The 24,579-nt window shown below is 37.3% G+C and overlaps 1 protein-coding gene across 6 annotated transcripts in view; it reads right to left on the reverse strand.

The window, feature by feature from the left end:
- The window catches only part of FARP1 (FERM, ARH/RhoGEF and pleckstrin domain protein 1), a 141,401-nt gene that overhangs the window by 65,526 nt on the left and 51,296 nt on the right, over positions 1–24,579 (reverse strand). The window lies entirely within an intron of this gene.

The following is a 24,579-nucleotide window of genomic DNA, read 5'->3' on the forward strand; positions in this document are numbered from 1 at the left end:
GAAAATAGTCTAGTCTTCCTGGACTACGCTGTACACATTAAGGAAAACAGAAGCACATTAAGGAAGACAGAAAATATTGTAGTTTACAGAAAACTCATACACATAGATCAAATTTTTAATTTTGATTCTCACCACCCACTGGAACACAAAATGGGAGTCATCAAAATATACCTATACAACTGAAGGCCTGCCTAGGAGCAAAGATGACACAGAAAGAGAATTAAAACACATCAAGGAAGCCCTCAGAATGTGTGGCTATCCCAAGTAAGCCTTCATCAAATCCTCCAAAAGACCCAGCAGGAGCTCCTCTATAACAGACAAAGAAGAGAACAATAAACAAAGCAATGTTGTCATTCCATATGTTGCAGGAAAATCAGAAAAGCTCAGGAGGATCTTCAGCCAACACAACATACATGCCACTTCAAGCCCAAGAATACACCAAGGCATCTTAAAGATAAGCTCTGTACATTGGGGAAACAAACAACCACTTCATAAGTGCATGACACAACACAGGAGAACAAACTCATCAGGACAAGATTCTGCAGTCCATCTGCATTTAAAAGAAAAAAAAGCTACCCTTTTGAAGGCAGCAAAGTCCACATTTTGGACAGAGAGAACAGCTGCTTTGAAAGAAGGGTCAAAGAGGCTATCTATGTCAAAACTGAACAGCCCTCTTTCTCAGCAGAGGGGGAGGGATACAACATCATCTATCTCCAGTCTACAACATAGTCATTTCAACTGTTCCAAGAAGGCTCCACATCCATTTGCATTACTCAGGTGACTGTTAGGTAAGCTCCCCATTGGGAGAGTGAGTGCGTTCAGAGAAGTGTTTTGAGAGTGTTGTTGGAGAACACACAAACCAGCATACAGACACACTGCAGTTTAAATAGGCTTTTACTTTCATGGAAATAGAGGAATCAGAGTCCATCAAACAGTCCAAGTCATACACGGTTAAGACAGTCAGTCATCAACGTCTTTCAGTTAAGGGATAATCCAACTAACATAGTCCATAATCATACAAACAGTCCGGTACACAAACTTTGCTAGCAGTTGCAAAACTTACAATAGCTCACGCTGATCACTATACAGCACTTCTAACAGCCAGCTTTCAAACACTCAGATCAGATCAGCATGTAACAGTGATTCTGGCTCCATCTTATGGCAGATTGAGGAAACAGCAACCAATCACATTTTACAGCATGATTTAAAGAAACAGGTACAACATTGTTACATGATTTATATATTGCCAATCCAACCATTAGATTATACTCCTAACAATGACCCTGACAACAAGATACATCTCTAGGTAGCCTCAATGACTCTCTAAAAGAATGCAAATGGACAGCTGTCTGCAAGGAGTTTAAATCCTTCTAATCCCCATCTTCCAGAGCTGAAGTAGCCAATTGCCTCTTGAAAAAATACCTTTGGGACACCCACACCCACACCCCCTTTAAAAAAGAAACAATTGTAACAATAGCCAACAAGAGATTCTATTCTTCCTCCAATTACAATAATCTAAAATTAAGCATATTTTTAATTCTCCTCCCAACTCTTTTTGTTTTTTGTTTTGGAAAACATAAATTTCCATTTCAGATAAGCCTGTTGACAATGTAATTGTAAACTGCCCTATATAAACCCTGAAGCATCAGTGTTGACATTGAGGTTTTCAGGATTCACCATAAAAGCCTATGTAAATTTGTTCAGATATAATTCCCAGTATTTAGTTCCGATTACTGTCCTGCAATTTGCTTTTCATCTGCACCCTCCAGCATTCCTCATTCCCTCCTTTCTCCTTAACACCCTCTTGGAATAAAGATTTTCATTCTTCTTTCATTGCACATCACATTTTTAGACTCCATTACAGTACTTTCAATGTTTGACTCACTCTAAAGAAATTCCGGATCAATAAACAAATGATCTACTACTCTAGAGAGCACTGTATGTGCTCCATTCTTTAATGTGAACTTTTAATAAAGAAAGGATTGAGGCAGAGAGAAAAAAAACTTGAAATGTTGATATAACACATGACCCTTCAGTTTTTATCATCTGTTTGAAATTAAAGATTTCTAAATGAAAATGTATCATAAAGTTGATCAAATTGAACTACCAATAAACACATTTAATATTCTAGAAGCTTTTAATCAACTAAAGTACATTCATGTAAGCAAAGTTTTTATAGCTATTGAATCATAATCATTCTCTCTCTCTCTTGCTCTCTCTCTCTCTCTCATTTTCATTGAGCACCCTCACTTTTAATTACAATATTGATTGCTATTTGTGAATATATAAATGTATTATGGGGGAATTTCATGCACACTACAGATTAGTAAAAAAATGAAATGCACACAGTAAGCCATACGAATGGCTTGTCATATGAAATAATCCCTCTATAAGGCAGATGGACGGCTTCAAAATTTCATAAATAAATAGTTACAATATGGACTTAATTTTGGATTCTCAAAGATATGTGTAATACTATCATTTGCCATGCGCAAAAGATCAGGGCCACACAAAAAGGTCTAACTATACTGATTTATTGCTACTCATGCCTATGCACAGGAATTTTCGCAAGTAAAGGTTAACACCTGCAAGGAGTTAGGTAAGGGTCAATGGAATTCAAGGAAGGTTGGACTTAGTCCTCTTGCTGATCCCTCTTTTAACTCCATTCACAGTTTCTGCCAGTCCTTCCCCTAATCATTAGCATGAAAAATGATAATAAATATTTTTGAAATCTTAGAGTTGTGATTATGCAAAGTCCAAATCTACTTCAAAGTTTTGGATCTAATTTATTTCTTCTCTCCATCTATCCACCGGTTGCTAAACAATAAGGAGAAGGCGTAACAATATAGGTCTCATAATTGAGGCCATTACTCATCGGTGCATATTCAAAAGCATCCTTTCTTACTTGGAAATGGCAAAGGAATTTCCTCAGGTCAATAACAGCGGTATTGATAGATTTTTAAAAATGACACTCATATATTCCTAGGAGCCTCGGGAGTATTAAGGAAGAGGCCTAAAAGACTCACTATCATCAGCCAATTCTTATCGTTTCAACAGGAAGGAAACAAGGGTTTTCCTCCCAATCAGCTTGGACTCAGGACGCAAAGAATAGAATGGGAATGGTGCCAGTCAGAGGTGGTATTTACCTCTGGTTTGCACATACAAAAGCAGGGTTTGATCCTGACTTATTTGATCATGAATGCCTTTGACTGAAAAGATGGAAAAGGAATCTCCTGAATACTTTCTTAAAAAAATATCAAATGAAGCTTGCCACTCACTAATGGTACTGGCATTAAAAGGAGTGGGTGGGGATGTGTTCATTTTGTTGTTGCCCATCACAGGAAATAACATGTTTCCCCCTTTAATGGTACCCCATTACTTGGCATCTGACGACAGCTGCCTTATCTATGTAAATGTTAGTGATTCATTTGACACAGAGATCAATAATAAGTCTCATGAAGTTCTGCACTAACAGATGAAGTGACATCTGTGGAAGAAAATGTGTTCAATTCCAAGAAGCAATCCAGCCAATTTCAATTAACCTATTTTTTTACATTTTATTTACTCCCCCTCCAAAGTGCTGATTTCACAACAAACATATTCAGCTTCAACAAACAACAAGCCGTTTTTCTTTTCTGTCCTCAATATTTCCTGACAGTATTGGAAAAAAAAGTATTCCCCTGGCCTCCAAGCTAGTCAAAAGTACACTACGTTCCTTCTTTCTTCACTAAATCTAAAACAAGTTTCAGAATGTTTATTAGGAAAACCTGAGATTGAATTTCATAGTCCCTAACTTCAGGGGAATAATATAATAGTGCCATTCAGTTCAGTGTATCTCTGCAGCAAACAAAGAGACACTGGAAATTTCCCATTCATTCCCACCCCAAGATATGCATCTGATGGACAAAAATTTGGGTGTTGTTTGCTATGGGTTTATTTTATAGAGTGTCTATAGTCTTAGTAAATGGTCATAAATGATTTCTCTGTGGGTAGAGCTTAGCCTACCTTTCTCTTATCTCACTTTCTCCTTTGATTGATTCCACTATGATTCCTGCAGTCACCTAAACCCAGCAATTAAATTATTAGAGGAAATAACAGAGCACTGACTAAGCAGAACTAAGGATAAATAAAACAAGATACAGTGGAGATGGCACAACTGCTGCTGCTATGCTTGTGTTTGTGTTTCTCTCTGTATGTATATACAGTAGATTTGTGTACATGTGTACATGTTTATTTATTTATTTATTTATTGGTTCCCTCCTCATATGCTATAAGAGTGTAAATGAAATGTAATGCTTAATATCATGAATGTATATTTTTCCTGTAAATAACAGCTATGAGAGGGAAGAAATGACACCATATCACAATTTGTACTAACAACAGATTGCTGGGAACAGGAAAAGGAAGGCCTGCTTTCACTGGACCATGGTAGAAGGTAAATTAAACATTAGAGATAAGAGCTAATGTCTGACTTCTCCCTTGGGAGCTTATATAAACTCCATTCACCTGCATGCAATCATTCCATTTTTCACTAATCAGGCTAGTACAGAAGCCTAAATATCAGAGGAAGTAGCATTTATTACCTCCCTACCCCTCACCCCCCCAAAAAAAACCTGCTGAGGACATGAAAGAACCTAACAATGTTTCCACCCCCCCACCCCAAGTCACAACATACCCCAGAATCACAGAATAATTGTTGTGGGAAAAATGGGAGAAGGGAGTGCTATGCATGTTACCATGAGCACCAAAAGAAAAAGTAGACTACAATTCAGCAGAGTTTAAACATATGGTTAGTAAACCACAAATCACATACTAAACCTTGAGAGTAACAACTGAGGTGACGTGCTATGGAATAGAACATTTATTAATAGGCAGTTACTTTAGGTTTTTTCAAGAAAGAAAGAAAGAAAGAAAGAAAGAAAGAAAGAAAGAAAGGAAGGAAGGAAGGAAGGAAGGAAGGAAGGAAGGAAGGAAGGAAGGAAGGAAGGAAGGAAGGAAGGAAGGAAGGAAAGGGAAGGAAGGAAAGGGAAGGAAGGGAAGAAAGAAAGAAAGAAAGAAAGAAAGAAAGACTGACTGACTGACTGACTGACTGACTGACTGACTGACTGACTGACTCACTCACTCACTCATTCACTCACTCACTCACTCACTCACTCACTCACTCTCTTTGGGGTCTCCGAAATATATGCAACCGAAAGAACAATCTTTGGAACTCAAGAGATAGAGAACAATGTTTCTTGCCATTATGAAAAAGAAAATAACAAAAAACTAAATCCTAAAATGTGTTCAATATCCTTTTATGCACAAAGGTACTCTGAGGTAGATTAAAAATATAAAATCCAAGTTCAGAATATGAAAAAGTTTCCCAAACCAAAAAAATTAGACTGCAGCCTCCCACATTTGACATGAAAGTAAGCACTGTTAAACAGATAACATTATTTTTGAATAAATGCGCAAAGCACAATGTTAATCTAGTCACATTTCTAATCACACCGAATCTATCTTGAGTATTAGATTCTAGTCCTTTGGAGGACTACCTACCTATCTGAGAAGAAAACAGAAGCAGATTAGATGGCAAGGTCAAGATGCAAGATCCACTTCCCTTCTATGAGAAAGGAGGAGGAGGAGGAAGCAGAATTTGTTTCTAATTATTGTTTCTTATATTTCCTAACAATCTTAAGGGACTTCTGTTATAAAGCCCTTATGAATACCAGCCTGAATTCTGCCCATTAAACTAATATACTAGTCTATCTTACAGAGAAATTAATTAATAAATATATCTATACTATTGTTGATAAATAACACTGTACATTCCTCCTCATTCTTCCATCACTAACAGGATAAAGGTTAGTTTTTCTACACAATATTACCTATCACTTTCATTCATGAAGACAGTATAATAATTAGATATGCCACATACAAGAACTATAGGCACTTCCAGTACCTATCAAACGTAATCACTGAAGCTACGTAAATATTTTGTTTATTGTAATGTTTGCAATTAGATATTATTTATGAAGTTTTGTTATAATATCCGTATGTACTGATTACAACTTTAATGCAGTGTAAGCATTTGGCATATAAAGGTAGAATGAAAAAATTCTTCAGAAGATTGAGAAGGTCAGAAGTAAAAGTTGTAAACTGATTGCACATAGAAGTTTCAGAAATTATAACTAGGTAATGTAATCATTTGAAGTCACCCCCAACTTAATTAAAAGTATTTTTAGGGCAAAGGTACTTTTTTGTCCTTTTTTACTATCTAAGAGTGTTGTTATTTATTTATTTTGGATTATTTATATAGCCACCTACTCATTCATGGAAACTCCAGGTAGCTTACAGAAAACAAAAACCCAATGTAAAAGAAATAAAATAATAATAGAATTATAACCCCGCCCCCTTAGCAACAATACACACTCAAACCAATAATTTAATGGGGTCTATCCCACTCTGAGCAGGAACGCTCAGTGGCCAAGATGCTGAGCTTGTCGATCAGAAAGATTGGCAGTTTGGTGGTTCGAATCCCTAGGGCCGCATAATGGAGTGAGCTCCCATTACTTGTCCCAGCTTCTGCCAAACTAGCAGTTCGAAAGCATGTAAAAATGCAAGTAGAAAAATAGGGACCACCTTTGATAGGAAGGTAACAGCGTTCTGTGCGTTTTTGGCATTTAGTCATGCCGGCCACATAACCGCGGAGAATGTCTTTGGACAATGCTGGCTGTTCGGCTTTGAAACGGAGAAGAGCACCGTCCCGTATAGTCAGGATCAACTAGCACATATGTGCAAGGGGAACCTTTACCGTTACCTTATGCCACGCTGAGTTCCTTAGGCCTCCTGGAAAAACCGCGCCTTCAGGGCTTTCTGAAAGAGGGTCAGATTGGGGACTAGCCTAATTTCTGGAGGGATAATGTTCCAGAGGGAGGACGCCTCCATGGGGAAAGCCCTTCTTCTGGATCCCACCAGATGTACCTTCTTAGGGGATGGGACCCGCAACATTCCTTGCCTCCCCACTCTAGTGGGTTGGGCGGACATGACCGGCAAGAGATGGTCCCTCAGGTATACACAAAGCAGCTACATTTAAATGAGAACTGTACAACTCCACGGTTATTCATAAAAACAGGCCCATCAATTACTGCTAATGCAACTATCTGCATCTGGAGAAGAATGGATAAGAGCAGAATCTACCTGGCTGACTGACTTAAAAAACACTAGTCAAGCAACAGTTCCTTACATAGCTTCACATTACTGTTTTATTTGATAGCACCTCAAATTATATTTAGAAGATGCAAATGTGAAATTCAAGACGTCCACGACGTAAAATAAACGAAGTTGATGCACATCTAAAGACTGAAAAGGTGGGGAAGCACCAAAATGTTCTTTATATTATATTTACAATAGCTTGTTCTTCAACTATATACAACACAGCTCTTCCAGCTCCATCCTCCTGCATTGAAAGAGGATTAGATACTTACATTGGAACATTATAAAATTACTGGTAGCTCTTTGATTCACAACAGTTCATTTAGTGACTGTTCAAAGTTACAATGGCACCAATAAATTAAAATGACAATTTTTCACATTTATGACCTTTGCAGCATCCCCATGGCCATGGGATCACATTCGGATGCTTGACAACTGGTTCATATTTAAGATAGTTGCAGTGTCCCGGGGTCATTGATCACCTTTTCAAACTTTCTGATAAGCAAAGTCAATGGGGAATCCAGATTCACTTAAGAATAACCACGTTGCTAACTTACCAACTGCAGTGACTCTCTTAACAAGTGTGGCAGGAAAAGTCATAAAATGGGGTAAAACTCACTTAACAAATTTCTCACTTAGCAACGTACGTTTTGGGCTCATTTGTGGTCATAAGTCAAGGACTACCTTGATTAAACACTATTGCTATAGTGTTCAATCAAACACACTTTTGACTAAACACTCTAATGGTGCTCCTACAACTATTGCATAAATTGGTAGTTGTCTGACATGATGGTGTAATAACACTTTTCAAGTGCTGAGAAAGAGTTAATGCTGGAGAGGCTGGGGAGGTGAAAAGAAACTCAAATTACTTGTCTGGTTACCAGGCAACTAGGCAAACATCCTCTAATTACTTCTTGATCCCTCCCACCGTTTTTTTTCTCAGCTGAGCTACACTCAAATAAACGGCAAAAAGTGTGCCATTGCTGTTGATGCCTCCTAAAGGGGGAGTGGTGGGAACAGCTGCAAAGCAGTTCTTTTGCCTCCTCCTCCTCCTCCTCCTCCTCCTCCTCCTCCTCCTCCTCCTCCTCCTCCTCCTCCTCCTCCTCTTTCAACCTTGAGTCACCCTGTGAACAGTGTATTTTACTCAGCAGCTGGGAGTAGATCAGCTTGCTAGAAAATCAAGCTACTACCCCCTAGAGCATTGCTATTGTATAGTAGCGCAGAAGTGGCTCGTGAGAAGCTAATACCGAATTAATGTCTGTGGAGATTCTCAGTCATCCAGATAACAGTTGTCTCAAGGGTGCTTTTTTCTTCAAAAGACAACTGGTCTGTTTTTTCCTTGAGGAAGAAGAAGAAAATAGATGGAGAAGTGAACCGTTCTTTTCTTCTTCTTCCTCAAGGAAAAAAAAAACAGTCCAGTTGCCTTTTAAAGAAAAAAGCGTATTTGTGTGATAGTACTGAATAAAAGAGTTGGAAGGGTCCTTGGAGGTCTTCTAGTCCAACCCCCTGCTCAGGCAGGAAACCCTATATCAATAAAAAGGTAAAGGTTTCCCTGCACATCTGTGCTAATCGTTGGTGTTCATCTCTGTTTCTAAGCTGAAAAGCCAGCACTGTCTGAAGATATCTCCATGGTCATGTGGCCAGCATGATTAAATGCCAAAGGCACACAGAGCACTGTAACCTTCCCACCAAAGTGATCCCTATTTTTCTACTTGCATTTTTTATGTGCTTCGAACTGCTAGGTTGGCAGAAGCTGGGACAAGTAAAGGGAGCTCACCCCGTTACGCGGCGCTCACAATAACGTTTCATTAATTAGACTTAATACTAGGCTTCCAAATCCTAAACAATATTGGAAGAAGTCCCATTTATAATGCTATAATTGTTTTTACTATAATTCACTTCATCAATCTAAATTGATTCAGTTCCAGTTGGACTGGACTGGAACTTGCAAAAAAAGACCCCTGACTCATATATAAATGCTCGTGAATTCTCTGGACAAACAATACCATCCCTTTTGCATACAAATGTTAATATATGTAAAGTAAAACAGTTTGAGCTTGAAGCATTAAAGACATCACTATAGTTCAATGAAAGATGCTGTACTTATGTTAAATTTTATCCTATTTGATAATTTTTGTTATAAATACATAAACATCCATCTACTAAAACAGTATTAAATTATTTTATCATTCTGTTTCCAGATTAATATTGCATGATATACTTAAAAACAAGCTGGAATAATTCCCAAACAGAGTTCAAATGTATAGCTATCTATCTATCAGCCTTCCCGGTCTAATGACAACCAGTTATATTGGATTTCAATTGTTAAAATCCTTCATCCAAAGGGTTGGTTTGGCACAGTGGTTTAAGGCACTAGGCTAGAAACTGGAAAAGGCTGCCGAATATCTTGATACGAATTTAATTAAATACACAAACCTGGTTTATGCACAAATATCTAATCCAGGGTTTATTCCCACAAACTTTATCCTAGTTTGGTATTCCATCACATTTATTTTACATTTATTTTGCTTTTGTTTCAGGCAGCCTTATTTTACACTAACCCTATGCAAAAAAAGGGTTTTGCCCCAAATAGTTGAATGTTTGAAGCTGAGGACAGGTGGTCCTCCACTTACAACAGTTCATTTAGTGACTGTTCAAAGTTACAACGGCACTAAGAAAAGTGATTTATAACCCTTTTTCACACTTACAACTGTTGCAGCATCCCCGTGGTCACATGGCAACTGACTTACATTTATGATGGTTGAATGTCCTTTTGCGACCTTCTGACAAGCAAAGTTAACGGAAAAGCCAAATATATTAAACAACCGTTTTACTACTGCACTGATTCACAAAATTGGGCAAAATTCACTTAACAAATGTCTCACTTAGCAACAAAAATGTTGGGCTCAATTGTGGCCCGAAATCAAGGACTACCTGTATACATACAAGTAGGAGAAGAACAATATACTGTCAGGTCTGCAGCCAGTTCCTTTTGTGATCTTTGGCCTGCCAAGCTAATATTCTATTCTACTATGCTGTTTCATTAGTGGGGAATTGGGAGGGGGAATTGTAAGGAGTAGAATGTGATGTTGCCAAAATAAAATTCCTTTCTAGAATCCAATGCCATTTTTTGTCTCTACACCTCTGCAACTGACCGGAACTGGATGGGTAGAACTGCCAGCACGGCAGTGGAATGTTGGGCCATGTGATGGACTTGTGGGTGTGGTGGCAGGATCATGAACTCTCAACTGGGTGGGGAAAACGGAGAAGCTTTCAGATTTGGGTTTTCCCAGATGTGCCAACATGACTCTCTTAATGAATTGGAACTTTGAGCAATACTTTGCCTTGGACTCTGATTTAATTTTGGATGTTATTTGGAACCCTGACATATACTTTTCGCTAATATATGTATTTATTTTCTATTAAATAGGCCTTACAATTATACTTTTAAAAATTATTTTACCTTTTCAGTCTTGTTCCTCTAATACCATAAAAATAACAGATAAAAATAATTTTAAAAAGCAGAAACAACCTTCACTTATAGATTCCAGTACATACAAAAATTAGTACTGCAATCCAAAAACTGGGATTTCAACTACTTCAAATACTTGTTGTTCTTAAGTATTTACTTATCACTTCCACATACTTATTTCTCACATATCACTACTATCAGCTGTTAAAGTTGCAAAGGGTTTGCTAAGCAAGCAAAGTAAGTGTGCTTAGAGGAACAAAATGGGAGAAAACGCAGAAAGGACACAAATTATCCTCCAGGCGTCATCCTTTCTTCCAGAATTAAGCAACTCAGTACAACTCAGAAAGAGGAATGTGAAGATAATCTTGATAAAGGGTCTATAGGAGCTGTTAAAGAGAAGGAAAAAAACCAACCTCATGCCTGGAAAAGGGGCGGTATGAGAAAGAAAATAACCCTTGCTTGACACTCTGGCAGAATTTCAAGATTCTGTAATTATATCCTACAACAATTTAGTAGCATTCCTTTAATGTTTGCAATGTCTGTTTTCTGACCTGGACTATCTCAAATAGCTGACAAAGAAGTAGTGTAATATCAAAGGCAACTGGTCTCATAAAAATGGAGATATTATTTGCTGTTCATATAAATAAATTTCTATAAATGGCAAATCCAACATATATTCACTGTATGTTCACTCAAAAGCAAGTTCATTCAAGGAGATCTGCTATCTGGGAAATAGATATAAAATTGCAATTTAAAGTATACAACAGTTGGTACACGACTTATGACCAAAATTGAGTCCAACATTACTGTTGCTAAGTAAAATAGTTGTTAAGTGAATTTGCCCCATTTTATGACATTTCTTGCCACAGTTGTTAAGTGACTCACTACAGATGTTAATAACAGAGTTGTTAAGTGAATCTGGTTTCCCCATTGACTTTGCGTATAAAGAGAAGGTCGCAAAAGGTGACCCCAAGACACTGCAACTATCATAAATATGAGCCAGTTGCCAAGCAACTGCATTTTGATCACATGACCATGGGGATGCTGCAATGGTCGAGTGAAAAACAGTCACTTTTTTCAGTGCCGTTGTACTTTGAATGGCCACTAAATGAACTGTTGTAAATTGAGGACCACCTGTACTTAAATTTTTAATAGTGAAAGACAAAAACAAGTAGGCAGGCATAGCATCTTTTTAAAGATTCTAACTATGTTCCTTTAAATCAGTCTTTCTCAACCTTGGCAACTTTAAGATGTGTGGACTTTGGCTACATGCTGGCTGGGGAATTCTGCAAGTTGTAAAGTCCATACATCTTAAAGTTTACAGAATACTGTTTCCATAAACCATAAACTATTACGACAATGTTCCTGATTACTAGCAACAGCTTGACAGAAAATCGGAGACAAAATAAAAAGCTGATATACCATAAAATACTCATGTTTGTCTCTGACATTAAGTTGAGTCCAGCAACAGGTCCTCCTGATCCAAAGATTTCTGAGCTGGGACTATTATCCAACATCTGTATCTCTGCATTAAAGGCCATCAATAAACCTGCAATTTCCCAGTGGAAATTGCTGGCTACTTTTGGCAGTTAGCCCAGGAACAGATAGCAGAAGATTGATGTAATTCCATCCAACTGTAAGAAAAAATCTGGGCAGACAATAGCTATAATAAAGAATTTATTAATTAGATTTCCTAACATTCCCCAACAAAAAGCAACTCAGAAAGAGCAAATTTTCTGAATTGAAAAACTCAACTTTGAAGCAAGAAGATAATCATTATAACTTCAAAATCTCCATATCTGATTTCTTTTTTTAGAGAACATCCAATAGGACCAATTTTGGAAAATTTCAATACTACTAATATAACGCCGTTATACCACCATCCAACTGGATAAATTTCACAACCAAGTATGCACTCCTCTCACACCAAACTTTAAAATGTAGTATCAACTTTAATATAGAAACATCCATAGCTTTCAGGTTTTCAAACACTCTGAACTTCAGTTGTGTGTCTCTGATACAAAGATCACAGAGAATCACTCCTCCTTCCCATCTGATCATCCTAATTTTTCTTGTTCCTAACTAACTTTAGCAATAGCAATATCACTTAGATTTATATACTGCTTTACAGTGCTTTACAACCCTTTCTAAGCGGTTTACAGAGTCAGCCTCTTGCACCCAACAATTTGGGTCCTCATTTTACCCACCTCAGAAGGATGAAAAGCTAATTCAACCTTGAGCCTGGTGAGATTTGCAAATTGGCAAATTGCAGCCAGCCAGCAGAAGTAGCCTGCAGTACTGCACTCTAAGAACTGCGCCACTGTGGCTCATTTTACCCCTTGAAAGGAAGTGCCAGAGACAGGCATTGTGCTGTCCTCTCCCTTGGGTCATTTAAACTTCTTATCCTGTATTTTCCAAATTAAAAATAAATCAATGGGAAAGCACCAACCTTAACATCTGTTAAGAACTTAGAGACTACAATGAAGAGCAGAGGGGGGCAATATTCCATAGAGCAGTAACTCAACCTTCCTTGGATAGTTATAAGTGGCTGCTTGGTAGTTTCTCCATGGGCTTAGAAGTGGTGATGGCAAATAGTTTAGTGGTTATTTGGAAATTGAAATCACTTCTGGACTTTGCATGAAAGAGAGAGAAAAAAAGGAAAAATTGAGTTTGGGTTTTGACAATTAAGTGGGTTATTGTTACAGAAATGGCTAGAGGTTATTATTTTGCATAACTAAAAAGTTGGCATTATAACTTTATTATGTATTGCATCAAAAAAAATGGAAGATACTATTTTGAAACTTTTTAAATTTATTTTCCCCCTTCCCTGACTTTATCCTCCCTATTCCCAAAGCAGCAGTCCCAAACTTTTGTGACTTGGTGGCCTAGCTGGAGGTGGGGGAGAACCAGGCTGCATGAGCAGTGGGCCGGCATGCATTATTTCTCTTCATATGCCTTAAAACCCTGCCTCCATCATGCCCATACACTGAATGCATTATCTTTTTGTTCTTTAAATTCCTATGCTCTGAAGAACTCATTAATTCTGTGATTATTTTAGTTTTCCCCATCGTCTTCTTCCATTCACTGTCCCTTCATTTATTTGCTTTTCAGTTCAATCTTCATTCAGTCTACAAGACCAAATCCCTTCTATGTATTTCTTTCATCCTGGTCACTCACTTTCCCATATATTCCATATTCATTCAGACCCATTCCATTATGGTTTAAACACATTTCTTTAACCACATACCCTTAAGCAACCTATTCTCTCTCAATTCATAATTTCTCCTGAAATACTATCATATATCAAAATGGGCCAAAACGCTTTTGTATATACATTTTTGCTTCTTTTGACAAACAATCTTTCTTGGCAGCAGATACCCTATTATCCACTTTTCGCTGGTGTCTTGACATGTTAAAATTTCTCCATCCATTTTTATTTCTCGAAAGAAAGCATCTAATTGAGCTCTTAGTATAAATGGTGCTAATCAAAGCAGCCTTTTAGCAGAGTAGTATCTACAAAGAATATTTATAGCTCAACATTGAAATGAGAGGTCCTTGGTTCTCTCGGAGTTTGGATGCTCTCTTGCAGACATTTCATTACCCAAACTAGGTAATATCACCAGTGCTAGGCTGGAATTCTGAAAGCATCTCCCAGTCACTCTGACAACATGATTGCAATGGTGGACCTTACAAGCCACATCCTTCCAAGATACAAATATACTCCATTTATCCTGCCTAGCTTCTTTCCCAAATGGTTTGTGCATTTTAGTCTTTTTTTTTTTTTTTTTTTAGAACAGATGAGCATACAGATAACCATCAACTTACAACCTTTCATTTAGGGACTATTTAAAGTTGCAACGGCTCTAAAAAAAGGGACAGTGACCATTTTTCACACTCACAACTATTGCAGCATCCCCATAGTCACGTGATCAAAATTCAGAGGCTTGGAAACTGACTCATATTTATATGATGGTTGCTGTGTACTGGAACATGAAATCAACTTTTGTGACCTTCTGGCAAGCAATATCAATGGGAATGTCAAATTCATTTAACAACCATGTTACTAACAAACAATGAAGTGACTCACTTAACAACTGGGGCAGGAAAGGTTGTAAATTGGGGCAAAGCGGGCAAAATTCACTTAACAATTGTCTTGCTTAGCAAGAGAAATTTTTGGCTCAATTGTGGTTTTAAATCAAGTAAATCACCTGTATTCAAAATGGAAAAGTGGTCTGCAGTCATTCAACTTTATGCTCTAGCAAAGCTCGCAGGACTCATGGGGGGGGGGATAGAGATATTGTTGGACATAAAAATGGGTTTTTCTGTTTTACTTTGTAGGGTTCCAGCTTCAATTTTTTTGTATTAATATTATTTTAAAATGTAAAAAGTGCTACAGGCAGGCATGCTGGTGTCTAAGAGTATCAAATTAGAAATGCAAGATTATAACAGGTAATAGTAACTGGAGCATCCAGTGGCAAAAAGAAATGTTTTCTATGTAGTCTTACCTGCAATTACTTTTAGTTCTCTTATTTGCAAAAGCTGCACTGACATTCTTTTTCACAACATGAGAGATATAAGCAAGGCTGAAAGACATTTAGGAAAAGCCAGGTCTGTAAACACAGGTGCTATCAAATACTATTTCTTAAATGGTATGGTATTATCCAAGAGAGGACTTGAAACTGTAACAGAAATGCACAGAAACTGTTGTGAACCGCACGTTGGGAACCACTGGGTTAGAGTGACTGACCATGCAAACCACCATGGATAAATGCCAACTAACTTAGGAGGTATAAGAACATATATGCCATGGTACCCGCCTAAATCACTACTGTAACATTCCAGTGTGAAATTTCTTCCTCCCTCCCTCTGTTGTTCCTTGTGGCTGAAAAACATTTTGCGAATGCTCTGTTATGCATTAAAGCAGCCTAGCCTTTTCTAACCCTTGAGAGGAGACTGGAAAAAAGAAAGATGCTGTTTAAGGAATCAATTCCTTAGTGTGAGTTCTTGACTGCTTTTAAGAATTTATTTTCAATCGTGCTTTGTAATTTTTTTCTGAGATTAAAATGCAGACTGCCAGGAATGATGCGCTCTGCCAATTTAATTTACTCAAGCAACCCACTGAATAACCTTAAATACTTTAAATAATTATTTTCCATAGTCTGAAAGCATGACCTTGTAGATTCCAAGCTGGTGAGAGCACTTTACACATGATTAATGTAGCCTCATCTATTTTTTGAAATGCTGTCTACACATAAACACATCTAGCCTCCACCTCAATTCCCACTTTCTTCTGTGAATCATACAAATATGTGATATTTGAAAACACTTTGAGAGGAAAAGTGACATAACTGTTATGTTCTGAAGGGAAGGTACCATAAACTGAAAGAAAGACAACATCATGTCTTCACACAGTCCGAGGTCTTTCTGACTTATTCCAGCCCCCTCTCCATTCATGATCCCGGGTCAAACAAAACCATTAAGGTCACATGACATGACCAGCTGGTCACATGACCCACCAATCATCTGACCGCAAAAAAAGCAGTGAAGAACTGAAACAAGATGCTTCAACTAAAGTCCCGCTGAGTATGTCACCTAGCCTGGTGCTGAAATGTTTGAAATTAAACAGCAAGCTCAGAGAACAAACCAGTGACAACAAAACCACTAAGGCCTTTGGAAAAGCAATGAGTGGGGGGGTGGTGCACTTTTGGGGAGGAAATGATGTTTCATACAGAAGGGGCCACCACTGAGAAGGCCCTTTTCCGTGGTCCACATCAGATGTACGTCTGAGAATGACCCCTTTATTCTTTTTAGAAATAAAATTCCCCTCAATCTGGTATCCTCCATAACACTGACTACATATTTGAAAAAGGGATGAGATACAGATTTATTTATTGGTTTTACATCCCATCACTTATACAAACTAAGAATGTGGTAGTTGTAGGCCAACATATATGGGTAGCAGTAGGTTGGGAAAGGCTGGTGTAAATAAATGACAATAACATAGAAGAATGAACCCAGAAAATAACTTTTTCCCACCATCATCAAAAACTTTCTGCCATGATGAATTAAGGAGAACTTGATAATTTTAACCCAATCAGCATTTATTTAACTTGGTATAATATAAGAGAAATTGTGTGTCTTCTTGCTAATCACTACTAGGTTACTTAGGTGCTGAGAAGCAGAATTTTAAAAATCTTTTATTTTTTCTACTCTTCAGAGGCAACATTTAAAATAAAGACACTTCAGATTATCTTCAGGAAAATCAATAATGTTTTCAGAGACTCAATTCCCAATTTACATGCTTTATATGTAATCTCTTTCCTTTATCAGATACTAATCATAAAACAGCAACATTTTCTTTCAGGATGTACTTAACTTTGGCTGGTTTCAAAACAGTAACCATGATACTATTTTAATTCTTCTTTTCTTCTCTACAACCTTCCCTGTCCTTCCCTGTGTGCTATAGAAAAGGCATTTGACATTATAGAGAAAATCTTGTGAGCTAAATACAATAATCTGGCTAATATTCTGCCGACGGTTACATTTTACTAGTAATATGAAAGCTAAACCAGGATCAGCATACAAATCCAGGTTTTCTGAAAAGAGGCTTAGGGAAAAGTTCTGAGGAATGCAGTATTACTTTGATTTTGGAAAGATAAATTATATAGGCAAATAATATTGCATGATGCTATTAGTAGGAAGGCTTTTACTTCCAAGAATCAAATCAAGTAAAAGTTAATTTCTTAAAGCAGAAAACTGTAATAGCTTTTTCAAACATAAATGATTCCAACAAGAAATATGTCTTAATGCTTTCCCTACAAAGAAAAGCATTTCCCCCCTCCCTCTCTTAATACTCAAAGGAAAACAACAAATAAAGGAGAAAAATATAATGGGATGAGCAACCTGCTTAATCTTAAATCTTGTCTAACATGAGATGAAGAGAGCTAAGTATGCAGTGTGTGTGTGTGTGTGTGTGTGTGTGTATTGTGCTTATTGTACCCGGATTCCCCTCCATGTTGCAGGAATTCTACTATGGGAAAGACCACATTCAAGAATGTCTCTCCTGTTCTGCAATGTGATTTTTCCCCCCAACAGTTACCAAATAACCAGTCCCAAGTTTGTTGAGGAAGATGATACTCTGTGTGGTCTTTTCTCCAAAATTAAGGAATGGCAGAGATGGGGAACAGGAAACCAGTAAGCTTCACAAATGTCACAATGAATACATATGCACCTAATGCAGTCCACGGATTGCACACATGCCTGATTTAAACTGAACTCATTCTCCTGATACTAATTTTAATACTTAAATGTGGTTTAGCTAGGGAAAAATTCAGACATGTAAACACACAATTGCATATGTGCAGCTTTATGTGGCATGATTTAGGCTTCTGGAGTCAGATTAAGATAAAGCCATTCATGTTTTGGGTTAAACAGATGCAGCTGTGCTTCGTTGAGCATGTGCCATGTTTAGAATTTTTTAAAATACAAATTTAAGGCCTTAGAGATGTTTTTAGAGATTTTTCTGATCTTTTAACGAACTGCACTTTAGGGATTGTTTTTAATCATGAAAAAGCAGGATAGACATTTCATAAATAAGCACTGACCTTTTTAGATTTTTTTTTACTTTTTCTACATTCTTTTCATAATGTACAATTTTCAACCTACTAAGCACAACAGCTTCTAAGGTTACAGTCTGTGTTAAAAATAATGCAACAAAGACATGTGTACCAGCTTATACCACCAAAGGAAAACAAAAATATATTTTGTTGCGTTAAAACACCAAGTAAAACAGTCACTTGACAGCAATGTGAAAACATTTATACATCTATCATTAATAACTACTGTAAATGTCAAATAATATGTCATGTGGTTGAAAACCTTCTAAAAATTGGATTAATCATTTATAGCCTAACACTCTTTCGGTGATGGTAGATTTTAATGATTAACAATCATTAAGCAGAAGTAGCTGAAGAACAGCACTAAATTTGGAAAGTTATAAAACAGAAATATATATTCAAGGCACAGGAAGTATCAGAGCACTACCAAAGTTATCAGTTCCAATTCTATTTGAATTAAATTTTCAGTTCAGGAAACACATTTGTTACATTCACAAATTAACAAACACAATGCATCAGGCTAAGTGTAAGTTCTTATCTTAAAGGAGAAAAAAATCTGATCAGTTCTTGAAATTTTCATGCCAGCTCCATAAATGTTAGATCCCCTAACTGACAAAAATGACTGAGTAAATGCAAACCAAACAAGAGTCCAATATAATTATGTTGGATAACTGAATCCAACTGAATTATGCACAGAAGCCTGGTTTTCTGCAATTAGACTTGCCCCCACAGCATGAATTTATTTGATAATTAGACAGAAGTGGAACAATTAGGATGCAGTTAAAAAAAATAAAGGAATCTTTGCTGCTTTTTTCAGTTAACCATCTATATCCATCGTAGAAATTATCTCTCTTTCAAGTGTTTTGTTTTTTCAAAAAAGAGAAACTTGTTTTTTTTTAAAAAAAAACATGCTATATACTAAACCACATGACAGGCTTGTTTGTGTGTTATATATATCTGGAGACATACTGTAGAAGAACCAAGATTTTGCATTTCGCAAAATAAAACCACTATCCTCTTGACAATGGAAATGAAACAATATTAGAACAGACTGAAATGTGATACGTTTCAGCCCCAAAGGATTTTCCGCAGAACCAGTTTGAGGCATTAGTCTGCACTGCTGAGTTTTGCTTTCTGCTTCATCGCAAAATTAACGAGTTGCTTTTCTTTGCTAACAGCTCTTTAGATTCTCTTGATATTTGTCTGCTTGGTGAAAAACCAGAACAAAGGAAGTATGTACACTCTGTTAGAGACAATAATGGTAGTATCAGACTTCATAAAAATATTGAATTTCTTGTTCGTGGCTTTGAAAGAAGTGTCTTAAAAACAGGAAAATACCAGGAATATAAGTGGTTTCATGGTAATGCAGACAATTGGGTATGTCCAACCATTAACCATTTATTAGCAGTCATTACATAGGATTTTAGAAAGAAATCTCTTTGTCAGCCATATAGGATAGGGAAAGGCAAAAAAGTGAAGAGACTAGAATTGCTTAGAAAACAACAGGATTTCTCATAAATGCAATAAGCAGTAACAATAAAGTAACCCTCATCTAGAGCATGTTAATCTGTCTTTACCAACAGCTAGTATGTGAAACTAGCCACTGAGCACTGCTGGAAATGCTCAGTTTCGCAAATAAAATAAAGAAGCCAGCATTAGAACATTTCTGGCCCATTTTCAAGTCCCTTTTTGCAACAACATAGGCAGTCTGTTGCTTCAGAGAATTCTGGAGGAAGTAGACTCTCTGGACCCATTCAGCTGGGTTTCAGACCTGGGAACCATATTGAAATGACATTGACTATGCTTGTTGATAACATGTGGCAGGACTAGATGGAGTGGGCGCTCCTTCCATCCTGAACTCTCGGTAGCCATTCAGACCATGACCATCAAAATTACTGTCTCAGCTTTTGGAAATGTGAACAAGAAGAGGTATTCTTGTTTGGTGGTATAAAAAAGCTAGAAAATTCTGGGTTCTGCTATCAAGTTATGACAGTCATATGTTAAGGCGCACATGTGACCAAATACAATGTTATGACCATTTTTAGAGTGGTCATTAAGCAAATCACACAGTCATAAGTCCAAAACATGTGGTTTAAGTGCAAACCCATTCTCCTGAATAGGCCTTTTCTGCTGGAAATTGGCAAAAAGCATCACAGATTGTAGTCTGTTGGAATTCATTCTGGATGTTTGCGTGCAGGACAGCTTCGGCTGTCTGAAACACACATACACAGGGATGCAAAAACATTGCCTAACGGTCATAACTCACTATGCAGCCTTTTGTAACAAGAACTGTGTGAGCCTACTCCCACACATGCCCTTCCTCCCCCCCTATGCTGTGCTATAGCTTTCTGTTCCCTCTCTCCCCCTCCCAATGCCATGCAGCTTGTAATCTTCTGTTCCCCCTTTGCCCCCCTTTGCCCACCCTTTGCCATGATGTGACTTTCTATTGGTTTATTTCTGGAATGCTGTGAACTTTTCATTAGCTTACTTGTGCCATGTGTGATTATGACGCTGTAACTAACTTTTTCTAATAAAAGAGCCCTTCGAGGATCCTTCGAAGCTTTTGCTCATCCCAAGGAATTTCGTCTGGTGTTTTCCTTTTGATTAGGCAAGGACACATGAGCAGCCCACCAGTGTGGCGAACAACGCCGCAGTAGTCATGTGACACAAGGGGCAGCAACCAGGCATAAATATGAGCCTGTTGCCAAGCAACTCAAATACAGTCATGTGCCTGGGGGAGGGAGTGAAATGGTGTGATATATTATGTCACCTGTAAATGCTTTACATGCTGTGAAGGACCCTTTCTGAAGCTAGCATAACTCAAAAAAACAGTTGTTAAAAACCAGTCATAAGTCAAGAACTACCTGGATATACTTGAAGCCAGATCAGGGGTGAAATTCAGGGTTCCACCACAAAACCGCGCTCGACTAAACCGCGCCCGACTAAACCGCGTTGCTGATGTCATCAACAGGGCGACAACAGCGTGGAGACAGAAGCACGCTGTAAACCCTAAACCTAAAATTAACCCCTAAACCTAAACCTAACCCCCCTAAACCTAATCCTAAACCTAATCCTAAACCTAACCCTAAACCTAACCCTTAACCTAACCCTAACCCTAAACCTAACCCTTAACCTAATCCTAACCCTTAACCTAACCCTAAACCTAACCCTAACCCTTAACCTAACCCTAAACCTAACCCTAACCCTAACCCTTAACCTAACCCTAAACCTAACCCTAACCCTAAACCTAACCCTAAACCTAACCCTAAACCTAACCCTAAACCTAACCCTTACCTTAAGTTGAATCGGCTTGCTTTCAAAGCGCAATTTAAAGCACCCTTCTTTCTCCGCGCTGGCTGTTGTCGCCCTGTTGATGACATCAGCAACGCGGTTTAATCGGGCGCGGCTTAGTCGAGCGCAGTTTTGACGGGTCACGGAAATTCAGCAGGTTCTGACAGGTTCTGGAGAACTGGTAGTGGAAATTTTGAGTACTTCGGAAAACTGGCAAATACCATCCCTGGCTGGCCCCAGAGTGGGGTGGGAATGGGAATTTTGCAGTATCCTTCCCCTGCCACGCCCATCAAGCCCACAGAACCGGTAGTAAAAAAAATTGAATTTCACCACTGAGCCAGAGGTTTTCTTTTGGAACTGATGGACAAACAGTTGGGAAAAAAAGTCATGGATTTTTTTTTTTTTTGCATAACTGCAGTGAGATTATTTGCATGCATGACACGACCCACATGTATATAGTTAAAAAAAAATTACAACAGGTCACATTCACATTCATATTAGACCAAAATCTAATCATATTACAACTTAGTGTAAATTATGTAGCCATTTAGAAACAGACAAACAATTAGCTGCCTTTCAAATATATCCCTAATCTCACCCTTTAAGAATTACTTATACTTGCAAATGCCTGGCCCATGGTGAGAGCATCTCTTTACATAAAGAGAAAAAAACTCAAGACCGCATTGCCTTCCCTCTATTTCATATGAGAGGGAAGGAAAGAGAAACTCTGTCAGACTTCAAATTACTGCTAACCTCAGTTTGTATGAATAAGTATTGTAGCATTCTCTTTCCTCGGTCTACCTCAGAGGAATGGTACATATTCACTTGGTGATAACTAGTAAATTTTAGTGGTTACAGTCACTCCAAAAATTCACTATCAGAATGACATATTGTCTGAGAATTCTGGAAATGGAAGTCTTGACATATCTGGGGAGCACTGTGTGTCAATGATATCTGAATTAAAATACATTTGAACAGCAGATCTGTGATGAATTCATTACAAAGACATGTCAATGTAAGTATCATCTTTAATCAAAAGATGGTAATACTGATCTCATCTGCAAACCTGTTTAAAAACTATGCCCCTCCATACTCAGTTATAATAGCAAAGTTTATGGAACAGATCACAAATGGCTCATGTACAAGTTAAGTTAAAGCAGAATAAGAAAGTCAATCAGGTTTCACGATATGACCTTGAGTATATATACCCAATATTTTCAAGGAAAACATCAGGAATTGCTTTAAAGTTTTGAACTTCATTGATTGGACAGCCAGAGAAACAAAGCATGAATTTAAATTTGACAAGGGTGAATGTGAAAATAGACAGCCAAAGAACAGGAAATAAAAGAAAGTGATGACAAAATAAATCCCGAATTTGAAGCCAAAACAAAACAGAAAGATCTTAGGAAGACACTTAAAGATTTCCTAAGACCATCAGTGGAGCAAAATGGTGAAAACAGACAGAGAAACAAGGGAAGACTTCCCAAAGATCTTCGAACTCAGGAGATTTCAGCTTTAAATTGTTATGTTAAAGGACACAAATGTATTAGAGATGTCAACAACCAAGATACATTAGAAGACGTTCCATACTTTCAAGAACCTCTAGTACTAGAAGATAAAATTAGATCAACATACTGGCCATTACCAAGTCAGAAGGCTACAGGAATTGATGAAATCCCCACTGAAATATTGAAAACAACAGGGGAGAATCAGTAATAATTCTAAACAAGCCATGTCAGCAAATCTGGAGAACGACATGACGGCCAATAGATTGGAAGAGGCCAACATTTGAATATAACTCCTCCAGAAAGAAAAAGGGACTTAAAGAGTGTGAAGATTATTATATAATAGCTTGAATTATCTTATTTATGAAGCATATACTACATGTAGCTATATGGGATTATACTCAAAGTGGAAATAGAAATCCATTTGACTTGCCAAATTACCTATTACATAGACAGATATGTAAATTGTTACGATTTGTTTAACATATATATTCTGACCAGAATGGGGGCTACCTCACACATTTTTAAACATGGCAATGAGACAAAAAAGGTGACATTATTTAAAGGTTATATAGAAGCATAAACAAAATTCTAAATTCCTATTTTTAAGTAATGGCCAGCATATTGAACGAAGAGAATAACAAGATAACAAGCCAGAGTTATTATGTTTTAAATGTACTTAAATAATAGACATAAACCTTTCTATATTTAATTCCAATTTCCAACAAAATGTAATATGGACTATTACATATAGAATAAAAAGTATTTAGCATATTATTAAAGTACACACAAACAAAAACACACACATATATGCACAACATAATATAGGTACAAAAAGACTGCTATAACTTGATTGTTCCTGAACTGTTCTTTTATAGGATTTAAACTTTTTTTGAAACAGGAGATAAATGATGAATCATATAGTTCAGGAATACAGGAACACACATACACATACATAAATGAAACAGGTATAGCTCATTAATGGTCCATGTTCTAAATTAGTTCTGGGGAAAAATAAAATGGTTTAAAGATATTAATGTGATTTCAAATTGTATGAAAACCCCAGATAGATAGATAGATAGATAGATAGGTAGGTAGGTAGGTAGGTAGGTAGGTAGGTAGGCAGGCAGGCAGGCAGGCAGGCAGGCAGGCAGGCAGGCAGGCAGGCAGGCAGGCAGGCAGGCAGGCAGGCAGGCAGGCAGAGTAATTCCAGCATTACCATCCTGGATTTATTATATGTTCTTGTTTATGAACTGGCTGTTTATCAATAAAACTGAAAGACTAATCAATATCATTTGGTGTCTTGTAGTTAAGATTTTATGCTGTATTTAAAATCTGAGATGTTTTCTATATATATTATAAATCATATATTTGTTGTTTTTTCTGTATACTAAAGCCATAAAAAAGAATGTACTTTTAAGAAAAAATACTTTGCTAGTGTTTGTACTGAAATGACAACCAATGAGCTGAAATAGAATTTACTGCCAGACAGGTTTCC

Source organism: Thamnophis sirtalis, unplaced genomic scaffold, assembly GCF_051295495.1.
Source record: "Thamnophis sirtalis isolate CommonGarterSnake01/CBP01778 unplaced genomic scaffold, rThaSir2_p1.2 scaffold_12, whole genome shotgun sequence".
In the NCBI taxonomy this organism is placed as follows: domain Eukaryota; kingdom Metazoa; phylum Chordata; class Lepidosauria; order Squamata; family Natricidae; genus Thamnophis; species Thamnophis sirtalis.